The following is a 26,019-nucleotide window of genomic DNA, read 5'->3' on the forward strand; positions in this document are numbered from 1 at the left end:
ATTTTGATTTAGTCCCTACCCTCCCCTTCACTGTTTTGCTCACACAGCATTGCCCTGTGGTTTGAAGGGCAGTGCTTGTCACTGGCCACTCGGGTGTCTTTCCTGTCTTCCTGGTGGTGGAAATTGAATAAAGATTCGTACACTTTGTGTCTTTCACTGTGTCTCACACCTGCACACACACACCATGGGTGCTGGGGAAAAAATAAGCACTACTGCAGTTAGGCGGTAGTGTGGGGGTTTAAAAAAAAACAAACAGGGGATTATGTAAAAAAAAAGAAATATAAACAAAGGATGTTCACTAGAAAAAAAAAACAAAAAGAAAAGAAAAAAAAAGAAGAAAAAAAAATAAAGATTTGTGCACTTTGTGTCTTTCACTGTGTTTCACACTTGCACACACACACCATGGGTGCTAGGGAAAAATAAGCACTACCACAGTCAGGCTGTAGTGTGGGGGTAAATCAAAAAAAGGGAACAAAAAAAGAAAGAAAAAAGAAGAAAAAAAGAACAGCATTGTCTGTCACTAAAAAAAAAAGGATGACGAAGGGCACTGCTTGTCACTGGCCACTCGGGTGTTTTCCTATCTTCCTGGTGGTGGAATATTAAAAAAAAAGTAAATAGTTATCACACTTTAACAACCTGCTGTTGGAGGACGAGCAGTTCCGGGACTCGTTTCGTCGTTTCTGGGCTGGCTGGAGAAGGAAGCAGGGAAGATTCCCCTCCCTGAGGCTATGGTGGGACGTGGGCAAGGTTCACGTCCGCGTCTTCTGTCAGGAGTACGCGAGGGGATCGATGAAGAGGTGGAAATCCAGGATCGGGGAGTTGGAGAGGGAGATGCTCGACCTGGAGTCACGCCTCGGTCAGCCCGTACGAAGAGAAGAAGGTGGTGCTCTGGGACCTGCAGCTCGTCTGGGCTCGGGGTGCGTATGTGAGGTCGCGGATCCAGCTCCTCCAGGACCTGGACCGCGGCTCCCCCTTCTACTCGCTGGAAAAAAGGCGCGGCACCCGTCAGCAGCTCCTTGTGCTGCTGGCCGACGACGGGTCCCTCATCTCAGATCCGGAGGGGATCAGGGCCCACGTCCGAAACTATTACACGGCTCTGTTCTCTCCGGATCCGTCCAGCGAGGATGCTCGCAGAGTTCTGTGGGAGGACCTGCCGCAGCTCAGCCCGGAGGACGCCGGAAGGCTCGACGTTCCCGTCACTTTAGAGGAGCCGACCGGCACCCTCGACCGGCTCTCGAGGGGCAAAACCCCGGGGCTGGACGGGCTGACTGTGGAGTTCTTCAGGGCGTTCTGGGACATCCTGGGGAGTGACTATGCACAGGTTCTGGGGGAGTGTCTAAATGCCTGACAGCTGCCCCTTTCTTGGTGCAGGGCGGTCATCGTCCTGCTGCCAAAGAAGGGGGACCTTCGTTCTTTGAAGAACTGGCGTCCGGTCTCCCTCCTCAGCACGGACTACAAAATCTTCGCCAGGGTGTTGTCTTCTCGCCTGGCCTCCGTGCTGGCGCACATGATTCACCCGGACCAGTCCTACACAGTCCCAGGCCAGAGGATACACAACCTGAGCCGCCTCCGGAATTTTAATTTTGTTCCTTTCCAGGGGGTAAAAAGGAAGGCCCTGTATAGACTGCTGCTGCACACCGTCCACCTCTTCTCCCTCATCCACCGTCCGGACACGCCTTGGCGTGCCCATTTGCCACCGGGCGGTGGGGATCCCCAGTGGAGGGCTCTCTTCGCGGGAGTACTCCCCCTTTCTCTCTGAGATCTGGGGTAGAGGGTGCTGCACGCAGCAGTCCCCTGCAACCGCAGATTGCGGTGGTTCACGGAGTCCCAGCCCAACTGCTTGTTCTGTGGCGCTGTGGAGTCCGTGGACCATGTATATATTGGGTGTGGGCGTTTGCACTCCCTTTTTGATTTTCTTAAAAACTTCCTCCTCTGCTTTTGGTTGCACTTCAGTCCCACGGTCCTGATCTTCGGCACCCGGTACAGAGGAGGGAGGGCAGGTCCGAAGACCTCCTCGTGGGTCTGCTCCTGGGCCTGGCCAAGTTGGCCATCAACAGGTCCAGGCAGCGGGCCATGGAGGGGGTCGTTAGGGCCTGCCCCTCTTCCGGGGTTACGTTAGAGCCCGGGTGTCCTTGGAGAAGGAGCACACTGTGTCCACCAACACCCTGGAGTTGTTCAGGGAGAGGTGGGCACCACAGGGAGTGGAGTGCATTATTTCCCCCTCCAACTCTATTTTGTTTTAGTCCCTACTCTCCTTCACTGTTTGATCACACAGCATTGCCCTTTGATGTGAAGGGCAGTGCTAGTCACTGGCCACTTGGGTGTTTTCCTGTCTTCCTGGTGGTGGAAATTGAATAAAGATTTGTGCACTTTGTGTCAAAAAAAAAATAGTTATCAGCACAACCTTAAACCTGGTATTCTGACAGCATGTCCCCTGGACTGGATTAGTTGAAAATAACAGGGATGTGACACTAGACCCCTTTGAGAGCCGAAAGGAATCTGTTTACTAACTGCAAATGATACCAACAACTTGAAAACTGGACAATGGTGTTTTGGAGGTAACAATAAAACGAGGAAGTCTGTTGTTTGTTGCCGGTTGCGTCTTGAAACAAAACAGTACTTTGCCATAAGTGGAATGACAAAATAATAAAATTAATGCTGGGCGTGTGTGTGAGGAAACCGTGTGTGACCTTTCACCGGATCTGAAAGACGTTTCAGACAATTTCCAGCCCCTGCAATTGGGGAGTTGCAGTGAGAACCTCGCCCGATAGAAAGGACAAGTGCATATTGTGGGAAACACTCTCCAATATCAGTCAGCATATGCAGCTAAAGGTGAACCTGCTGCACTTTGATATGCAATGCGTGGGAAGGAACGGCTGGCAACTGAGATCTCTAGGTAGCTGAGGTAAAGCAGCAATGAATCTGATTGGCAGCGCCGCTGAAGTGCCATCATAAACAGGTGGTAAGCCCACATTCTCGGTTATGACCAGTCTTTCCTCTTGAGTTCTATCTCAGTCCGAACTGACTGGGGACGGCGCTGCATTTATTCTTCATCTTTAGAAAGCTGCCTTTCACAGTTAGGAATTCTTTATTAAACAGTGTCATCACAAGTTTGAGAATAGCGTCTGTTTGCGGGACGGGGATGGACACAAGACGAGGTATGTTTGAAAATCTTTTCGTTTCTTAATTTACAAAGAGACAGAAGTACAAAACATAGGGGCCAGGTTGGGGTCACGTGGACAGGTCAAAGACTGAAAAATGTATTTCACAACCTGAACCCCCGCATTCCAGTGTCCAGGAGAACCTGGAGCTCGGAGTCGAGAGTGTGTTGCTGGAAAATCACAGCAGGTCAGGGCAGCATCCAAGGAGCAGGAGAATCGACGTTTCTGCCTTTCATCAGGAATTATGCATGAAATGTCGACTCTCCTGCTCGGATGCTGCCTGACCTGCTGCGCTTTTCCAGCACCACACTCATTCCAGCCTTCAGCCAAGGCTGGAAATGCTGTGGGCAGTTTCTCAGCTTTGGAAATTTCCCGATAATGATGAGGATCCAAGTTATCCAGCCTTTCTACCTGAGCTGCTGTCGGCTGGGCGTCCAAGTTATGCAGAAACGCGGCAGCTTCGTTCGGAGGGAATTAGATGGACAGGTCAATGTTCGAGAACGGGTCTTCTCTCACTGCCACCACCTCCCCCTCCACTCCCCAAAATCTCCGAGTCCGTCACTAGCCCTGAGCTTGAGTTCTCCCTCTTCCCCGCCTGGCAGCCTTGCCTGATACCTCTCACCCTCCTCTCCACCCACCAGCCAAGCTTCCTCGGAGGATCCACTCTGCCCACCCCCCGACTCTCCTCCTCAGGCGGTCTGGTATGACAGCATTCCCTGTGAGGGATCAAGGATTTCTTCTTCGTGAGGAACTTTTAAAGTAATTAATATTGGAAAAGAGAAAGTCATGGACAGACTAATGAGACTAAAAAGATAACTAATCTTCTGCGCCTTGTGGCCTACACACGAGAGTGTTAAACGACAGGGCTGCAAAGGTAGTGCATACATTGGCTTGGATCTTGTACAATGATGTCACTGATGTGTTTCTCCACCCAGTTGGTGGCCTGGCCTGTTAGTCAGGCTGCACTGGGTCTGGGGGACTGACCACTGACCCACTATTAAAACTCCACTGTATTTGGGGACTCCAAAATTACAGGCACTTTACCATTTGCTGACTGATCTACTCCGTGCCTGGGAAATCACTGGAATAAATCACAAGGTCTGTGGAGAATTGGAAGAATATGATATTTCAGAAGAATCAATGTGTCTTTCTGCAAGTGAAATTGTATGCGATCAATTTGTTTCAGTTTTTAAGGCTGGAATTAGTCGTTTGGATAAAGGGGAACCAATGGATATTTGGATTTTCAAAAGGCATTCAATAACGCAGTGCACTACAGCTTGTTACGTAACGTTTATTGGATTGTAACATATTTGCATAGACCGGATTATTTAACCAACAGAAGGAAATTAGTCAGAAATCACATGATACAAGGTTATAATCCAACAGGTTTATTTAAATTCACAAACTTTTGGAGCGCTGCAACTTGTCAGGACTTCGGTCCCAGTCCAACACCGGCATCTCCACATCAGAAGGAAACTAGAACAATACTCCAAAGATACATTAATTTATACAAATGTCATTGCTGCTAGTTATGAATGAAGGTACCTTAAAAGAAACAAAATGACAATTAGATAAAATTTCAGTTTAACATCCATAATAAAGAGTTAGCATTTATGTAGTGTAACAATGGGTTATTTTAAGGATAGCAGGCTGTACTAGTGTTTTGCAAGGGACGTTGCTTGCTTCTTAGGTCTTTATAATTTGTATCAATGATTAAGAGGAGGGGTTGATACCCACATTTGCTGATAATGCCAGTTTTGGTGACAAAGTTCTAAACTCATCAGATCTGGCATTCCCTCATTAGAGAGACACCTAGTGTTGGTTTAACCTGAGGTTCACCACTCCTCCAGCAAGGTTGAGAAGTTAGGACCTTCATGGAAACCTTAACCAGTACAGAAATTGAATCCATGCTCTTGGCTTCACTTTGCATTACAAACCAGCTGTCCAGCCAATTAGCTTTGATCCATCATCAGGTCTGTTGCAAAGGAGTGAGATTTAGCAGAAATTACCTACCCTGTATAAGGCTATACCTTTAAACACTATGCATAGGATTGTCTTACCTGAGGTAATAGAAGAAAGGAAATACAGAGGACATGCAGCACAGGCTTACTTGATTAATAATTGGGATGAGAAGGTTGTCATGTAGTGTCCCTATCTCTGGACTCATAGGCCCAAGGTCAAGTCCCAACTACTCTAGGGGTGACAAAAAAAACACAGGTTGTTGTATGATCAACAGTTGAGTAGAACAGGCCTGCATTCTCTGAAGTGTACCAGAATAATGGGTGATCTCATGGATGCAGTTACATTTTTAGAAGATAGCTTGACACGGTAGATGCTGGAAAACTCTTTCCTCTGGCTAAAGTGTCTAAAAGGCTAGGGTCCTGTTGTCTCAAGATAAATAATCATATGTTGACGACTCAGATGGAAAGAAAGTTCTTCAATCTGAAGGTTGCGAACCTTTGGAATTTTCTAACAAGAAATTTGTGGATGTTCAGTCATTGAATACTTTCAAAATAGATATTTAGGCAGTAAGTGAATTAAAGGATTTTTGTCTCATAATGTACGCATCAAGCTATGATCTTAATGAATGGCAGAAAACCTTTGATTGCTGGTCTGCCTAAACTTATTTATTGATATCAATCCCAAGTGAATCTTGAGATTTTCTGAATGATGTACTTTTTTTATGTTACTCCTCAGTTAGTCCTTGAGGTTTATATGATATTTCTCGTGTGTGTGTGTGTGTGTGTGCGTGAAGAGAGTTGGTGTGTTCTGCACTTTGTGGGCCAGTTTATTTCACATGTTTAACCAGCAGCACTAGCTACAGCATTGTGCAAAACAAGCAAATATGTGAATCTTTTACTGTCAGTACACAGCCTGTCCTTTGGCAAACTTTTAACTTGGCACCCTTTTCTCAATGTTTCTCAACACAACAGATTCCTCAAAGCCCTAGGCTAACGTTTCAGTGGAATTTGGAGAAAGTTTGGCCCTCAGATGTGCAGAACTGATTTTTGTTTCTCTCCCCTGTAGGGCCTATTGCAATGGAAACATGCAAAGTTAGCTATAGGAGCTGGCCTGTTTCAAAGGCCTGCCTTGGTGCTCTGGGATTTGTCCCTGTTGCGACAAACCAAAAAAAGAAAAATGGCCCTCTAGCCCTCACTCCTCAACCCTCTGATACCCCACACATTCTGCATACCCCATCTATGTTCCCCACCTCATACCTTCCTTGCCGATTATGCCCTGCTCTCACACTATGGCCTTTCGTATCCCCAATGCCAGCTTCATGCTAATTTTTGCCAACCCATAACCCTGCCACCTTTTGCCCTTATCACTCACCATACCGACTTACCCAATAACCACTGTGGCATATTTCAGTAGTCATGTCAGATTAAATAACAAAATATATAGGGTTGAATCTTATTGGGGCCTGAAAGTTGTGGGCTGTGATGGAGAAAACTGGTAGAATCACACACATTCCAGGCAGGCCTTACTCAACAATGGGATTAAGTTGTTGCATTAAGTTCAAGGCACCAAGGTGAAATTCTCACTAGACAGAGGCAATTTGTTTATTAAGGGGCATTATTGCTTGTTAATGATGTTATCAACTGCAGATCTCAACAAACAATTCTTGACTAGGAAGTCAAAGGGAGTGTCTGGCAACTCCAGCTTGCCATTTGCTCTGAAAGGTCTTCATATTGAACACAAGGTACCAAAACCTCACTGTACCAGCATCTTTCATGGACATAGGCCACACACACACCCTATGTCCAAAAACATCGGTATCCAACATCTGCCAAACTTATGGCACATCACGCATCCACTTACATTAGGGATCAAAGAATCTCTACAGTGCAGGAAGAGGTCAATCAGCCCATTGAGTCTGCACCGACCCAATGAAGGGCTTCCTGTCCAAACCCACCTCATCTCCAATAACCCTGCATTTACAATAGCTAATCCATCTAGCCTACACAATCTTGGACACAACAGGGCAATTTCACTATGGCCAAACCACCTAACCTGCACATCTTTGGACATGGGATGAAACTAGAGCACTTGGTAGAAACCTACATAAACATGGAGGGACTGTGTAAACTCCACACAGCCAGTCACCCAAGGCTGGAATTGAACTCAGAGGCAGCAGTGCTAACCACACAGCCACCATACCACCCAGTTCTGTAGTTCAGTGTGGCATCTCAGGAGGCAATTGTAACTAACATTGTAATGCTGTGGCAAGAACACTTTACACTTGTGGGCAGCTCATGAACTAGACCGTGTTGCATCTCCAACCTGCTTACTTGATCTCTTATTGCCAATTGACTTTGAGCTTACTGAGATGCTCACAGCACCCTGCCTTACCTTGTCCTTTAGCAGACTCCCCCAAAGTCAGTGATACCAGGTTCACAGAACTGCTGTATTGTCTTGTCATTTAGTGCAGCTACAAAGCCAGGAACATTGTCATTGTTGTCAGCAGGGGTGGGGTATTCTAGATTCACAATGGTAATTCTAATGTAGGAACTCACAATTTTTCTTTTATTCAGTTTGTTTAGTTTAGCCTCATGCGGAAATTTTGCACAGAATATTTTTATTGCATAATCTTGGAGATGGAAAAGCTTTTTGAAACCGAATTTAAACATTGCTTACAGGAGACTGGAATTTGAAGTTTTTCATCTTGCATTCATCAGAACTACATGACAAGAAACAAACCTTGGGAAAAAGAAAGACAATTTGTAGAAAATGAGACAGTTGCTGGTGGGTTGGGCCATAATGAGCATGGAGATTTGTTCAAGAACAGTAAACTGTCAAACTTAATTCTCAGACTAAGAGGTTGAGACTGATTGGTCAGGGTATTGCCATGGAAATGCAGCAGAGTTTGGCTGTTTCCATGACCCCGCTCTTTCAAATAGTTGCAATGTTTGTATTAATTCCTTTTGCCTACAGAAAACTGAGTGCTGACTATTTACGTATGTAGCTTCTAGTAGTACAAATGTATCATACATGGCTGGTGATCATAAATTCCATTCTAGTGTAACTCTTAGAACAGTCTGGATTATTTAATAAATGATTTCCAGCAGCAGAAACCCATTTAATGGTGGATATACGCTTCTGAAGTTTGCAAGCACGGATTGGTTAAGCACAAGGGCGTGCTGCTATCTGTGAGTGGTCAACAAGATGTCTTTGATCTTTAGGTGAATGTGAGGTGCTGCATTTAGGAAAGGCAAATCCAGGCAGTACTTACATACTGAATGGTAAAGTCCTGGCAAATGTTGCTGAACAAAGAGACCTTGGGGTGCAGCTTCATAGTTCTGTGAAAGTAGAGTCGCAGATTGACAGGATAGTTAAGAAGGTATTTCATATGCTTTCTTTCATTGAACAGTGCAATGAGTATAAGAGTTAGAAGGTCATGTTGAGGGTATATAGGACATTGGTTAGGCCACTTTTGAAATACTGTGTTCAATTGTATTATAGGAAGGATGTTGTGAAACTTGAAAGGGTTCAGAAAAGATTTGCAAGGCTGTTGCCAGGATTGGAGTGTTTGAGCTGTAGGGAAAGGCTGAATAGACTGGGGCTATTTTCTCTGGAGCATCAAAGGCTGAGGGGTGACCTTATAGAAGTTTATGAAATCATGTGGGGCATAGAGAGGGTAAATAGCCAAGGTCTTTTCCCCCGGGTAGCGGAGTCCAAAACTAGAGAGCATTGGTTTAAGGTGAGAGGGGAAAGATTTAAAAGGGATGTAAGGGGCAACTTTTTCATGTAGAGGGTAGGAATGAGCTGCCAGGGAAGTGATGGAGTCTGGTACAATGACAACATTTAATAGGCATCTGGATGAATACATGAATAGGAATGGTTTAGAGAGATATAGACTAAATGCTGGCAACTGGGACTAGATTAATTTAGGATATCTGATCAGCATGGACACATTGGACTGAAGAGTCTGTTTACTCTATGACTATGTTCTGCCAGCCACTTAGACTAACATACCTGGTATCTCACTGGCATTGGATCTCATAAGTGAAGTGACTCAGTTGTGCAAGAGACAAACATGATGACTGTTTTCTGCAGTGGAGAAAATGATATGTGGATTTACACAGTAGCACAAAACATGTTGTTCAAATTTTGGAACACCCTCTCCTTCCAGGTAATCTAAAGTAAACTTGGGATGGTCAGGGATGGAAGTGTTGGATGTAGGCCATTTCATGCGTTTTAATGACTGCTGGGTTGATTAAGATATCAGTTATCATTGCATGATAGTTTTGATATGCCCTATCATAGTGTCAAGCTAACATGGTGAGCAGTGTTAATCCCAAGGAACGCAATGGGCCCAGACAGAGGGTCTTGCCATGCACTTAGATCTTGTGCAGACCAGTTGCAGGACGTATTCATTGACATCTTCAACTGATGCTTGCTACAAACCAAAGTCCCCACCTGCTTCAAGAAGGCCACCATCATCCCAGTACCAAAGAAAACACATGCAAGGTGCTTTAATGAGCACTGCCCAGTGGCTCTGACCTCCATAATCATGAAGTGCTTTGAGACACTGGTCATGGCCCACATCAACTCTAGCCTACTGGTGAAATTAGATTAGATTCCCTATGGTGTGGAAACAGGCCCTTCGGCCCAACCAGTCCACACCAACCCTCCGAAGAGTAACGCACCCAGACCCTTTTCCCTCTGACTAATGCACCTAACACTATGGGCAACTTAGCACGGCCAATTCACCTGACCGGAATGTGGGAGGAAACCGGAGCACCCAGAGGAAACCCACGCAGACACTGGGAGAATGTGCAAACTCCACACAGACAGTCACCCAAGCCTGGAATCGAACCTGGGACCCTGGTGCTGTGAGGCAGCAGTACTAACCACTGAGCCACCATACCGTCCCACTAGGTCCACAATGGACACAGTTTCCTTAGCCCTACATGCATCCCTGGAATATCTGGATGACAAGAATACATACGTCTGGCTCCTACTCATTGATTACATCAACACTACAATCCCTTCCAAACTAATCTCAAATACTATCACATAGGTCTCAGCTCCACCCTCAACTCCTCAGTTTCCTGACCCACCTACTGCAATCAGTGAAGATAGACAACTGCACTCCTCCACAAAATATCCTCAACACTGGCGCCCTGTAAGGTTGCATTCTCAGCCCTCAAATGTGCTCCCTGTACACTCATGACTGTGTAGTCAAATTCTTTATGAATGCCATCTACACATTTGTTGACAATACCACTGTTATAGGATAGATGTCAAACAATGATGACTCTGAATGCAGGAAGGAGATAGAGGGCTTGGTGTGATGTTGCAAAGCTAACAATCTCTCAATGTCAGCAAAATAAAAGAACTGATTATTGACTTCAGGAAGAAAGGAGGAGGCCCCACCCCCATCTACAACCGAGCTGAGGTGGAGAGGTTTGAGGGAATCAAGTTCCTAGGAGTGATAATAACTGACAACTGTCCAGGACCTCCCACGTAGATGTGACAGTCAAGAAGGCACAACAATGCCTCTTCTTCCTGAAGGGGCTTAGGAAATTCAGTATGTCAACAAGGGCCCTCAACAACCTTTACAGATTCACCATTGAAAGCATTGCTCTGCCTGTACTGCTCACAAAACAAAACTTTTCACTGGACTTAGATGCATGCAACTACAATAAATCATACCAAATCAACAAAATTTTGTGAATTAAGCCCTAGCTATTGATGTTATCATCATCCCACTCTGATCTTGTGGTGGAGGGAAAATTATTGATGGGGCAACTGAAGATAGCTTGGCATTGGACACATCTTTGAGGCAGTGAGCAACTGCTACCATTTTCTTTTAAGCATGATCAATGATTAGGTTTCTACCTCATTCTGGGATAGGGAATTCCAAAGAGAAACGACTATATGATGTAAATGAGCAAGAAATATAAAGGCAGCCACGAAGCAGCGGCATGCGATACTAAGGATGTGTACATGAGTTACTTTGTAACGGCAGGTAGTTCTGGGATAATGTGCATTTCAACAGCATGATTTGGCTATAATGTTGCTGAAGAATTAGGGAAGGGTATTTTTGAGAATACCCTTCTCGGCTGGCAATAGCACGATTCCAGCTGGGTTCAGTTTGTGTGCTTTGTTCCACATATGCATCATCTCAGTACAGGTCTTCATGCCATTCTGCACACGTCCTGACATCAGCTGCTGAGAGAGCAGCTTTCTCTGAGAGAGCAACTTCCCCCCTTTATTTAAATATATCTATTGTTTTAAATTTACTTTTGTTAATAAATATGATGTCAGCCTTCATTCACGCTGTGCTATACACTTTGCGTTAGACTTTTGGGTGATATTCCAGCGATCATGAGTGATTTTTTTTGCTGATCTAACCCCACTTTTCCCATAGGCCCCATTATTTCTATTAAGCGAGGTGTTGCTGCAATGCAACTACGGCATTGTAGAAGAACTGCCTGTACAAGTTATCAATTTGACTGTTAAGTAAGTATGATTGAGTAAATCTAAGCAAATTAAACTTGTCCTACTTACTAATCCAATATGAGAATGTAATTCTATGTTAAGGAAGCTAACGCAGAATACGAGATGGTGATCCTAAAAAAAGGAAGCAGTGTTGCAAATATGACAACCATAGGAAAAGGCCTCAAACAAGATTCAAAGCAATGCATTGATACTGGGGCACCAGAGAAAAGTCACTGGTTGAACTGTGAGTGCTGGATTGATGAGCTGACGAGATTGATGTTTCATGTGTGCAATGAGTTAATTCCAAGTTGGGCTGTAGAAACTGCAGGGTTTTTAAGACATTCTGAGATCTTACTCTCATGCAAAGAAAACATTCAAAACACAAAGCTTGATCCACAGTTACAGTTATTGGAGCTACAGGTTTTTTTGGAATAGCCATTGCCATATCAGATAAGCAAACAGTGATGGCATTGGAAATGAGTAATTGCACAGTCATCACTACAGACCTGTCAGACGAGAGAAGTCCTGCTAATCCACATAGATGGAAGAGTTTCAGCTTCGAGTAGAAGTGAAATTTATAATTCACCATCTAGAATGGATGTCTTGCAGGCAACAGCTACAGGAAGCAATTGATCAGTTTTTTAGTGAGGACCAGGAAATGGGCAAGGACTGTGCTTCCTCAGAGACGGAGCTGTATGAGTGAATAATGGAGCTGGCTATGGCTTCAACGGACATCAAATATTTCCCAAAAAAAAACTCTTGGAGACAAAGGAAGATTATGGCATTGACTGATTGCTAAATGCTGCTGGAAAAAATGAAGTCATTTTAGCTGGACAACAATATCAGGGCTTTCGCTCAAAATGTTGACTCACCTGCTCCTCAGTTGCTGCCTGACCCGCTGTGCTTTTCCAGCACCACAGTCTCAACTCTAATTTCCAGCATCTGCAGTCCTCACTTTTGCCTAACAATATCAATAAGCCTTAGGTGCATTTACTAGTATTGACTCTGTGGTCGGGATGCAGAAATCAAGCACACTGTGCAAATAGCACAGCTGTTGCCCCAGTGTGAAGCCGTACTGCATACCAAGATTTTTGCAGGTCGTGTGATGCAAAAGGAACTTAGATTGACCTATGCAATAACTCTGGTCTTATGGATACAATCAAAGGCTGTGATAGGATGCAACCAAGTGCAGCCTAATGGCAGCAACAACTAGGAGTGCCAGAGACTGGCATAAATGTAAGCACATACATAAGATTGGCAGCCAACAGACCATAGTGAAGATTTAGAGTGAAAGAACCTTAAATAGGAAGGCAGACAGATTATCCACATTGTGAATGTGACATATTATGTAGAGGAGGTCAAACAGTGGAAAATTTTGCCATTATTAAGATCAATTAACATAGTAGGCCAAAACTAAATTAGTAAACACATCTAAAGACTAAAGTTGACATGAACAAATACAAACATCCTGCCACTTTGACTTCTAGCAATTCAAGTACATGGCTTTTGGAATTCCAAGTTGCAACCTCCAACAGCCGAGCTAAGGAATAAAGTGACATCCCCTCCCTTCTATTGTACGTTCATGATGTTCCAGTCGTGATGATCATTTCATCAGGATGAAATGTAGCCCTGACACTTCTGTATGGAAGCCATAGGTAACTCTACCTTGGATCTTGTGCCAAAATTGGTTGAGCTGTCCCATTGACTAGTTGACCAACAGCCTGACATGCTCATTCTCATGAAATCCTAACTTTAAAATATGCCAGACATGCCATCATTACCCTTGGATATGTCAAGCCCCACTGACAGGACACAACCACCAGAAATGGCAGCTAGGAAGGAGTTGCTCTAGGAGTCTTCAGCACTGTTTCTAGTCTGCTTGAAATCTCATGGCATCAGATCAAACATGGGCAAGGAAACCTGATTAGCACCTACCACTTCGCACACCCCTCTCAGCTAGTGAATCACTACTGCTCTATGTTAACACCAATTAAAAGAAGCATTAAGGTTGACAAAGGCACAGAACGTATTCCGGATTGAGGACTTCAATGTTCATCATCAAAAGTATTTCACAAGTTCTGGGTGGCATGATGGCACAGTGGTTAGCACTGCTGCCTCACAGCGCCAGAGACCCGGGTTCAATTCCCGCCTCAGATGACGCTCTGTGTGGAATTTGCACATTCTCCCCGTCACTGCATGGTTTCCTCTGGGTGCTCCGGTTTCTTCCCACAATCCAAAAATGTGCAGGTTAGGTGGATTGGCCACGCTAAATTACCCATAGTGTTAGATGAAGGGGTAAATATAGGGGCATGGATCTGGGTGGGTTGCGCTTTGGCGGGTCAGTGTGGACTTGTTGGGCCGAGGCCTGTTTCCACAATATAAGTAATCTAATCTTAAACCATGGACTGAATTGATCCAAGTCCTTGGAGGGACAACTCATTGACTGGGTCTACAGCAAGTGGTAAGGAAATCAACAAGAAAGGGATGACTTACTTGACTTCATTCTTACTAATCTACCTGTTGTAGATGCACGTGTCCATGCAGTATCCGTAGGTATAATCACCACACACATCTTGTGGAGCCAACTCCCATCTTTACATTGAGGACACACTCCACTGTGTTGTGTGGTACTATCAATTGCACATATGCTAAATGGGAGAGATATTGAATAAATCTAGCCGTTCAAGACTGAGTATAAAGGAGGCTCTGTCGACTATCAGCAACAGCAGGATTTTATTCTACTATAAACCATAACCTCATAGCCTCTCTACCATTACCATTAAGCTACGGGATATAATAGAATAGCAATTTATTGTCACATGCATTTTTATAATAACAAACATAGTGAGAAGTTTTATAAGTCTCTATACCACTGCACCTGTATTAATAAGTCATAGATAAGAAGAAAAAAAATCCAGGCAAAGTTACTCTCAGATGAATTTCAGTTAGGGAAAGCTGGTTAAAGCAATGAACATTGGAATCCCCAGAAGCCACCACTGATGAAGACCTCCACGCTGGGACAAGACTGCTAAACCCGGAGAGCATGCCAAACCAAGACTACCCATCTGGAACAATGATGTGGGGATGCCAGTGTTGGACTGGGGTGTACAAAGTTAAAAATCACACAACACCAGGCTATAGCCCAACAGGTTGAATTGGAAGCACTAGCTTTCGGAGTGCTGCTCCTTCAGCAGGTGGGTGACAACCTCTGAAAGCTAGTGCTTCCAATTAAACCTGTTGGACCCTAACCTGGTGATGTGTGATTTTTAACATCTGGAACAAGGCCACCATCCCGAATCAATCCTGGTTCAAGGAAGAGTGAAGGAGGACATGTCAGTAGCTATACCTTAAAACTGATGAAAAAATTCTGCACAATATGGAATCACTTACATGCCAATCAGTGTATCAGCAAATGAAAGACGTAGCAAAATGGTCCCACAACCAACGGGTCATATATAAGCTCTGTAGTTCTGTTGTATCCAGACGTGAATGATGGTGGATAATTAAACATCTCATAAGCGGAGAAGGTTCCACAAATGTCCTTTTTCTCAACTATGTATAGCCCACGGCTGCACCATCTACATGAATTTTCAGACAGATTATTCATCTTAGCCTCCTCTTGAGGTCTGTAGCATCAAAGGTGCCAGCCTTCAGTGAATATGATTCACTTCATGTGGAAATCAATAAATAGTTGAAGGCACTGGACACTGCAAAGGATATGAATCCTGACAGCTTGGCAATAGCATTGAAGAATGTGCTGCTGAACTAGCTAAGCTCCTAGCCAACCTGTTCCTATACAATTATAACATTGGCATCTATGCAACAAGGTGGAGAATACTGTCCACCAAAACTGGATCAACGACCATCCAATCAGTCTACCCTCAATTGCAAAATGAAAGGTGTCATCAATTGCACTATCAAGTGGCACATGCTCATAGTTTAGATTAGATTCCCTACAATGTGGAAACACGCCCTTTGACCCAACCAGTCCACACCGACCCTCCGAAGAGTAACCCACCCAGACCCATTTACCTCTGACTAATGCACCTAACACTATGGGCAATTTAGCATAGCCAATTCACCTGACCTGCACATCTTTGGACTGTGGGAACGAAACCAGAGCACTCAGAGGAAGCTCACACAGACAGTTGCCTGAGGCTAGAATTGAACCTGGGACCCTGGTGCTATGAGGCAGCAGTTCTAACCACTGAGCCCATGAATGTGATGGTTCTACTGGGGCCTGAGCCCAGGACCTGCTGCATGTAAAGCAGACATGATAACCACTGCACTATGGAACCTACTTTCCTCCAGGCTTTCTCAGTTTTAAGTCCCTCATTACATCCATGCTCCAAACATATACAGAAGAACTGAACTCAAAAGAGAAAGTGAGGGATGCTGGCCTTGACATCAAGACAGCATTTAACAGGGAGTGACATGAAGGAGCCATAGCAAAACTGGAGTCAATGGGAATTGGGATAAACTCTCCTTTAGCACGTAAGAAGTTAGTTTAGCTTGTTGGAGGCTAATCATCCCAGCAACAGCACAATCGCTCCAGAAATTTTTTGGGTAGTCTCTTAGGCCCAACCATTGTCAGCTGGTTCATCAATGACTTTCTCCCCATCCTGAGGTAAGAATTGCAGACATTTGCTGTTTGTGCAATGGTCAGCATCGTTCATGACTGCTCACACTCTGAAGCAATCCATGTCCACATGCAGCAAGACCTGGACAACATTCAGGCTGAGGCTGATTGCAAGAGTACAGAGCACAAGTTGCAAGCTGTACAGAACTTTGGTTAGACCACAGCTCTGGGGTACTGTGTGCAGTTCTGGTCATTGCACTACAGGAAGAATATAATTATGGCGGTATACTTGGAGGGCAGTAAATAAGAGATTCACTGGGATGCTGTCTGGGATGGAGCCTATCAGCTATGAAGAGAGGCTGGATAAGCTTGGGCTGTTTTCTTTAGAGCACAGAAGGTTGAGGGGGGAACTTGATAGAGGTGTGTAAGATTGTGAGGGATCTTCATAGGGTGAATTAACTGAAGTGTTAATAACAATGGGAAATATTTTTTAAATGAAAGAGAGGTTTAGATAGGGGAATTTGAGGAATTTTTGTATTACTCAGAGCATAGTGGCGTCTAGACAGTACTGCTGAGGAGGGTAGCTGAGGGAGGAAATGTCACAGCCTTTTAAAATGTACTTAGACGAACATTTCAAATGTAATATAATGGGCCTAATGCAAGAAAGTGGGACTGGTGTAAGTAGTAGTACACTTCTGATGGTGCAGACTTGATGGACTGAAGGGCCTCTTCTGCACTGTATAATTCCATGATTTGATGGACCTTATAACCTCATGCAAAATGATCACCACACAAACATGTTGAGTACAATCAAGTGTATGATGTCTTGATCACCAGAAGGTTGCTTATCATGCGTTCCTGAAGAATTGTCAAACTGCTTATATATTATGCAGATGAAGTAGTTGCAAATCGACTTAAATAATGTGTATGTGCATATATATATATTTTTATATATATTCACATACACACACACACACATATATATAATATTTTAGTCTTGTTACATGTAATTTCATCTTGGATATATAAGGATATTGTCATACTACTTTAAGAGTTGATATGAACCAAGTATCAGGATGACATAACATTCATGAGGAGACCAACCAACACCAATGAAGACCAAGGATGTGTCACTGTAAGTCATCAGTTTGTTACATAAACCTATTTGATTCTGTAATAATGAAGAAACACAAGAATATGACAATGAGAGGTTATGAAGTGTTGAGGTATAAAGGGACCTACTGTCCTTTTCATAAGTCACTAAAAACTAGCATGCAGGTGTAACAATGAATTAGGCTCAGTGGTTAGCACTGCTGCCTCACAGTACCAGGGACCCAGGTTCGATTCCAGCCTTGGGTAACTGTCTGTGTGGAGTTTGCACATTCTCCCTGTGTCTGCATGGGTTTCCTCCCATAGTCCAAAGATCAGCAGGTCAGGCGAATTGGCCATGCTAAATTGCCCATAATGTTAGCCGCATTAGTCAGAGGGAATTGGGCCTGGGTGGGTTACTCTTCAGAGGGTCAGTGTGGACTGGTTGGGCCGATGGACCATTTTCCACACTGCAAGGAATCTAATCTAATCTAGGAACAAAATTTAAAATCATGGTATGATCCTGCAAAAGAGGATTGATGTGGGCAGAGTGGTAGATGTGATCTATATGGACTTCAGTAAGGCGTTCGACAAGGTTCCCCATGGGAGACTGGTTAGCAAGATTAGAATTCATGGAATACAGGGAGAACTCGCCATTTGGTTACAGAACTGCCCAAAGGTAGAAGACTGAGGGTGGTGTTAGAGGGTTGTTTTTCAGATTGTAGGCCTGTGACCAGTAGAGTGTCACAAGGATCGGTGCTGGGTCCACTGCTTTTTGTCATTTATATAAATATTTGGATGCGAGCATAAGAGGTATAGTTAGTAAGTTTGCAGATGACACCAAAATTGGAGGTGTAGTGGACAGCGAATGTTACCTCAGATTACAACGCGATCTTGATCAGATGGGCCAATGGGCTGAGAAGTGGCAGATGGAGTTTAATTTAGATAAATGTGAGGTGCTGCATTTTGGGAAAGCAATTCTTAGCAGGACTTATATATTTAATGGTACTGTCCTCGGAAGTGTTGCTGAACAGAGACCTTGGGGTGTAGTTTCATAGCTCCTTGAAAGTGGAGTTGCAGGTAGATAGGATGGTGAAGAAGGCATTTAGTATGCTTTCCTTTATTGGTCAGAGTATTGAGTACAGGAGTTGGGAGGTCATGTTGCGGCTGTACAGGACATTGGTTAGGCTACCTTTGGAATATTGCGTGCAATTCTGGTTTCTTCCTATCGGAAGGATGTTTTGAAACTTGAAAGGGTTCAGAATAGATTTACAAGGATGTTGCCAGGGTTGGAGGATTTGAGCTATAGGGCGAGGTTGAATACATTAGGACTGTTTTACCTGGAGCATCGGAGGCTGAGGGATGACCTTATAGAGGTTTATAAAATCATGAGGGGCATGGATAGGATAAATAGACAAAGTCTTTTCTCTGAGTTGGGGGAGTCTAGAACTAGAGGGCATAGGTTTAGGGTGAGAGGGGAAAGATATAAAAGAGACCCAAGGGGCAACTTTTTCACACAGAGGTTGGTATATATATGGAATGAGCCAGGGGAAGTGGTGGACTCTGGTACAATTGCAACATTTAAAAGGCATCTGGATGGGTATATGAATAGGAAGGGCTTGGAAGGCTATGGGCCAAGTGCCGGCAGGTGGGACTAGATTGGGTTGGGATATCTGGTTGGCATGGATGAATTGGACCGAAGGGTCTGTTTCTGTGCTGTACATCTCTATGACTCTCTGACTCTATGTGACTGGCAGTCTGCATCCAACATTGCAGAATACATAATTCCAGCTCACAGTTCATAGAGTGCATAGAAAAACAAATTCCACTTGGCTCAACTTCTCAGCCACTTATAGTAGGCTTTTGTCATGTCTTAAACTGGTCACTAGATGGCGAGGTTTACTGCTGCACACTATTCATTTGAGGAGGAAGCAGAAAAACCAGAAACATAGCTCAGAATTTAGTGAGGAAACACATTGGTTTTAATCAGTAGTGAGATTATATTGAGGCAGCGCGCATATTAAGTGTTTGTCAACTGTTTCATCACATTTTAGAAAGACATGAAAGGTAGCAGAGTGGTAATTCAGGCTAAAGACTGCTTCGCCTAATGACTCAAAACAACACATTTCGCAGACTCATGGACAGTTACAGGTCAAAGCGATGTCATTCAGCAGTTTGTGTTTACACTGTCTCCCTAGATGAACAATGCACCATCTTAGTGCAGTAGATTTGACGTATCATCTTATCTTTCACCCAACAGACTTTGGTTTTTCAAAGCTTTTGATATTTATTTTTCAATAGTTTTAAAGTTCAGTGGTCATGAAGTCTTTACTATAAGCAAAGGCACTTTTACATGATGAGTTTATTAGCCATATACTTTCCTGAGCCAACTAAGTGCACTGCCATTAGTTATCCCAACTGTTGTGCATTTTTTCAGCCATTCACAGAATAAGGGCCTCGCAGGCAAAGCCATGAATTGCCTAAAGGGCAGTTTAAGAGTCAGCCACATTGCTGTGGGTCTGGAGTTACATGTAGGCCAGACCAGGTAAGAGTGGCAGTTTCCCTCCCGAAAGGACATTAGGGAATCAGCTGGATCACCATGAAACCATTGTTGATTGTTGAAAAAAAACCAGCAATTTGGCTGACTCTTAAACTGTCCTCTCAGTCATTAGAGATGGGCAATTTTGCTTTATTGCATTCAAACATCACCATCTGTTTTAATTTGGAGATGCCGGTGTTGGACTTAGGTGTACAAAGTTAAAACTCACACAACACCAGGTTATTGTCCAACAGGTTTCCAACGCACAGCCACCTGATGAAGGAGCAGTGCTCCAAAAGCTAGAGCTTCCAATTAAACCTGTTGGACTAAAACCATCTGTTTTACTTATTCAGTGCAATATCAGGAAAATATATTTCACAACCTAAATCCTCCCATTTCAGTCTCTACTTGAAACTGGAAATGTTGTGGGCTGTTTTGCAGAGGAGCTGCTTTGGAAATATTCCTACAATAACATTATCCAGCCTTCCTCCTATAGCTGCTGTTGGCTCAGCTTCCAGAGTGAGGAGAAACACAGCAGCTCTGTTCAGAGGGAATTAGATTGAGAGGTATGCACCTGATTGAGAAACGTCAATGTTTGAGGATGGATCCCCTCCCCTCCCACTGCCACCTCCTCCCCTCTCCTTCCACCCCCTTCCCTTCCCCTCCTCTCCCCTTCTCTCTTAAAGCCACCCCTTCCCTTTCCCTCGCCACCCCCTCACTGCCATCCCCACCTCTCCCCTCGCCAACCCCCCTCCTCACACTGCCACCCCCTCTCCAAAACAAAACACAGCCGCTCCATTCCGAGGGACATAGAGAGGTAAGCGTCTGACTGAGAAATATCTATGTTCAAGGACAGACCCCCCCCTCCCATGACCCCATTGCCACCCCCTCCCCAAAACCTCCGGGTCCATCACTAGCCCTGAGCTTGAGTTCTCCCTCTTCCCCGCCTGGCAGCCTTGCCTGATACCTCTCACCCTCCTCTCCACCCACCAGCCAAGCTTCCTCGTAGGATCCACTCTGCCCACCCCCCAACTCTCCTCCTCAGGCGATCTGCTATGACAGCATTCCCTGTGAGGGATCAAGGATTTATTCTTCGTGAGGAACTTTTAAAGTAATTAATATTGGAAAAGAGAAAGTAATGGGCAGACTAATGAGACTAAAAAGATAACTAATCTTCTGCGCCTTGTGGCCTACACACGAGAGTGTTAAACGACAGGGCTGCAAAGGTAGTGCATACATTGGCTTGGATCTTGTAGAATGATGTCACTAATATGCTTCTCCACCCAGTTGGTGGCCTGGCCTGTTAGTCAGGCTGCACTGGGTCTGGGGGACTGATCATTGACCCACTATTAAAACTCCACTGTATTTGGGGACTCCAAAATTACAGGCACTTTACCATTTAGTGACTGAACTACTCTCTGGAGATCAATTACAATAGTATCAATTACAATGTATGTGTCCATTGAGCACCGGAAGTCTGCCATATTTCAAAAAAATCAATGATTTTCTAAAAGTAAAATTGCATTAGATGAATTTGTTTGGATTTTTGAGGAGGAACTAGAATAGTGGATAGAGGCATTTATAATGTACTGCACTAAAGCTTGTTACATAATGTTGGAGCTCATTGGATCGTAAGTTATATATGAGCATAGACTGAAGAGTATGGAGCTCATGAAGAGAAATTAGACAAATGCTCCAAAGGTGAACTTGTCTGTACAAGTGTGATTACTGCTAGTGGTCAATAAAGGTACCTTTTTTCAATAATTTTTGGCATGAACGGCCACATTTATTGAGTATCCCTAATTGCCCAGAGGAGAGTGAAGACTCAGCCATATTGCTGCAGATCTGAAGTCACACACAGGCCAGACCATGTAAGATTGTCCTTCCCTAAAGGGCATTTGTGAACCAGATTGGATTTTCCAAAATGCACTACGGATTCGTGGTCATTATTCCACACTTAATTCCAGATTTTTATTGAATACAATTTCCATCATCTGCTGTGGCAGGATTCAAACTTGGGCCGTCTGGATTAACAGTCCAGCGGTAATACTGCTAGGTCATCATCTAGTCAGTTCGAGGTAGTTCCTGTGAGCTTGTTTAATAGTCATGGGTTATTTCCAGTATATTGCTTAACTTGTCTTAGCATTGCCAGAGTGTTATCTACTCGTTTGAAGGAGAAAATATCTGCACAAGGACTGTTGATAGTCAACTCATTTGGCAAAGCTAATCTAGAGAATCCATCAGTTTTCTCATGTCAGTCCGATTGCTGATACTTAATTGTGTACTTAATTAACTAATTACTTAATTAATTGTGTAAGTGTAAGCTGATAGCAATAATGCCCACCTCTGCATTTAACTCACTGATGGTGAAGGTATCATAGAGTCATAGAGATGTACAGCATGGAAACAGATCCTTCGGTCCAACCCGTCCACGCCGATCAGATATCCCAACCCAATCTAGTCCCACCTGCCTGCACCCGGCCCATATCCCTCCAAACCCTTCCTATTCATACACCCATCCACATGCCTCTTAAATGTTGCAATTGTACCAGCCTCCACCACTTCCTCTGGCAGCTCATTCCATACACGTACCACCCTCTGTGTGAAAAGGTTGCTCCGTAGCTCTCTTTTATATCTTTCCCCTCTTACCCTAAACCTATGCCCTCTAGTTCTGGATCCACGACCCCAGGGAAAAGACTTTGCCTATTTACCCTATCCATGCCCCTCATAATTTGTAAACTCTATAAGGTCATGCCTCAGCCTCCGACGCTCCAGGGAAAACAGCCCCAGCCTGTTCAGCCTCTCCCTGTAGCTCAAATCCTCCAACCCTGGCAACATTCTTGTAAATCTTTTCTGAACCCTTTCAAGTTTCACAACATCTTTCCGATAGGAAGGAGACCAGAATTGCATGCAATATTCCAACAGGCCTAACCAATGTCCTGTACAGCCGCAACATGACCTCCCAACTCCTGTACTCAATGCTGTGACCAATAAAGGAAAGCATACCAAATGCCTTCTTTTCTATCCTATCTATCTGTGACTCCACTTTCAAGGAGCTATGAACCTGCACTCCAAGGTCTCTTTGTTCAGCAACACTCCCAAGGACCTTATCATTAAGTGTATATGTCCTGCTGAGAATTGCTTTCCCAAAATGCAGCACCTCGCATTTATCTGAATTAAACTCCATCTGCCACTTCTCAGCCCATTGGCCCATCTGGTCAAGATCCTGTTGAGGTAACCCTCTTTGTTGTCCATTACACCTCCAATTTTGGTGTCATCTATAAACTTACTAACTGTACCTCTTATGCTCGCACCCAAATCATTTATGTAAATGACAAAAAGTAGAGGACCCAGCACCAATCCTTGTGGCACTCCACTGGTCACAGGCCTCCAGTCTGAAAAACAAACCTCCACCACCACCCTCTGTCTTCTATCTTTGAGCCAGTTCTGTATCCAAATGGCTTGTTCTCCCTGTTTTCCATGAGATCTAACCTTGCTAATCAGTGTCCCATGGGGAACCTTGTCAAACGCCTTATTGAAGTCCATATAGATCACAACCACTGCTCTGCCCTCATCAATCCTCTTTGTTACTTCCTCAAAAAACTCAATCAACTTTGTGAGACATGATTTCCCACATACAAAGCCATGTTGACTATCCCTAATCAGTCCTTGCCTTTCCAAATACATGTACATCTTGTCCCTCAGGTTTCCCTCCAACAACTTGCCCACCACCGACATCAGGCTCCCTGGTGTATAGTTCCCTGGCTTGTCCTTACCACCCTTCTTAAACAGTGGCACCACGTTAGCCAACCTCCAGTTTTTTGTCACCTCACCTGTGACTATCGATGATACAAATATCTCAGCAAGAGGCCCAGCAATCACTTCTCTAGCTTCCCACAGAGTTCTTGGGTACACCTGATCAGGTCCTGGGGATTTATTGACCTTTACCCATTTCAAGACATCCAGCACTTCCTCCTCTGTAATATGGAAATTTTGCAAGATGTCACCATCTATTTCCCTACAGTCTATATCTTCCATATCCTTTTCCACAGTAAATACTGATGCAAAATACTCATTTACTATCTCCCCTATTTTCTGCGGCTCCACACAAAGGCCAACTTGCTGATTTTTGAGAGGCCCTATTCTCTCCCTAGTTACCCTTTTGTCCTTAATCTATTTGTAAAAACTCTTTGAATTCTCTTTAATTTTATTTGCCAAAGCTATCTCATGTCCCCTTTTTGCCGTCCTGATTTCCCCCTTAAGTATACTCCTATTTCCTTTATACTCTTCTAAGGATTCACTTGATCTGTCCTGTCTATACCTTACATATGCTTCCTTCTTTTTCTTAACCAAACCCTCAATTTCTTTAGTCATCCAGCATTCCCTATACCTACCAGCCTTTCCTTTCACCCTAATAGGAATATACTTTCTCTGGATTCTCGTTGTCTCATTTCTGAGGGTTTCCCATTTTCCAGCTGTCCCTTTACCTGTGAACATCTGCCTCCAATCAGCTTTCGAAAGTTCTTGCCTAATACTGTCAAAATTGGCCTTTCCCCAATTTAGAACTTCAACTTTTAGATCTGGTCTATCCTTTTCTAGCACTATTCTAAATCTAATGGAATATGGGGTCGCTGGCCCCAAAGTGCTCCCCCTCTGACACCTCAGTCGCCTGCCCTGCCTTATTTCCAAAGAGTAGGTCAAGTTTTGTACCTTCTCTAGTAGTTAAATCCATATACTGAATCAGAAAATTGTCTTGTACATACTTAAGAAATTCCTCTCCATCTAAACCCTTAACACTATGGCAGTCCCAGTCTATGTTTGGAAAGTTAAAATCCCCTATCATAACTGCCCTATTATTCTTACAAATAGCTGAGATCTCCTTACAAGTTTGTTTCTCAATTTCCATCTGACTATTAGGGGGGCTATAATACAATCCCAATAAGGTGATCATCCCTTTCTTATTTCTTAGTTCCACCCAAATAACTTCCCTGGATGTATTTCCGGAAATAACCTCCCTCAGCACAGCTGTAATGCTATCCCTTATCAAAAATCCCTTATCCCTCCTCTTTTGCCTCTCTTTCTATCCTTCCTGTCGCATTTGTATCCTGGAACATTAAGTTGCCAGTCCTGTCCATCCCTGAGCCATGTTTCCATAATTGCTTTGATATCATCGTCCTATGTTCCTAACCATGCCCTGAGTTCATCTGCCTTCCCTGTTAGGCCCCTTGCATTGAAGTAAATGTAGTTTAATTTATCAGTCCCACCTTGTACTCTGCTTTGTCCCTGTCTGCCCTGACTGTTTGACTTGCCTTTGTTCTGAACTGTACCAGTCTCGGATTGAAATCTTTCCTCACTATCTCACTGGGTCCCACACCCCACCTTACTAGTTTAAATCCTCCTGAGCAGCTGTAGCAAAGTTCCCTGCCAGTATATTAGTCCTCTTCCAATTTAGGTGCAATCCGTCCTTCTTGTATAGGCCACTTCGAACCCAAAACAGCTTCCAATGATTCAAAAATGTGAATCCTTCTCCCATACACCAGCTCCTCAGCCATGCATTCATCTGCTCTATCCTCCTATTCCTGTCCTCACTAGCTCATAGCACCAGGAGTAATCCAGATATTACTACTCTTGAGGATCTCCTTTTTAATTTCCTGCCTAATTCTCTGTAATCTCCCTTCAGAATCTCAACCTTTTCCCTTCCTATGTTGCTGGTTCCAATGTGTACAATGACCTATTGCTGATCCCTCCCTGATGAGAACATTCTGCACCATGTCTGAGACATCCTTGATCCTAGCACCAGGGATGCAACACACCATTCTGATTTTTCGCTGCTGGCCACAGAAACGCCTGTCTGTACCTCGGACTAGAGACCCCCCTAACACAATCGATCGTTTGGAACCCGACGCCCCTCTCATTACATTAGAGCCAGTCTCAATAGCAGAAACTTGCTGTTTGTGCTACATACCCCTGAGTGTCCATCACCCCCTATATTTTCCAAAACAACATACCTGCTTGAAATGGGGATAGCCACAGAAACTCCTGCACTACCTGCCTACCTCTCTTACCTTTCCTGGAGTTAACCCATCTATGTGACTGTATCTGAGACTTTCCCCCTTTCATATAACTGCCATCCATCTTCTCCTCTTGCTCTTATAACTTCCTCATTGCCTCTAACTGCCTCTCCAACCGATCCATTCAATTTG

At 44.1% G+C, this 26,019-nt stretch overlaps 1 protein-coding gene across 3 annotated transcripts in view; it reads left to right on the forward strand.

The window, feature by feature from the left end:
- Positions 1-2,865: 2,865 nt before the first annotated feature.
- The window catches only part of LOC140460761 (amine sulfotransferase-like), a 121,187-nt gene continuing 98,033 nt past the window's right edge, over positions 2,866-26,019 (forward strand). The window contains exons 1-2 of one of the 3 annotated variants that reach the window (XM_072555445.1): positions 2,872-2,962; positions 3,100-3,158. The gene's annotated coding sequence lies outside the window, so the exon portion shown is untranslated. Of the gene's footprint in view, positions 2,963-3,014; positions 3,159-26,019 lie in introns of those variants that run through there. The other 2 variants (XM_072555462.1, XM_072555436.1) reach the window with 2 other exon arrangements.

The sequence above is a fragment of the Chiloscyllium punctatum genome, chromosome 3 (assembly GCF_047496795.1).
Source record: "Chiloscyllium punctatum isolate Juve2018m chromosome 3, sChiPun1.3, whole genome shotgun sequence".
NCBI classification, from domain to species: Eukaryota; Metazoa; Chordata; class Chondrichthyes; order Orectolobiformes; family Hemiscylliidae; genus Chiloscyllium; species Chiloscyllium punctatum.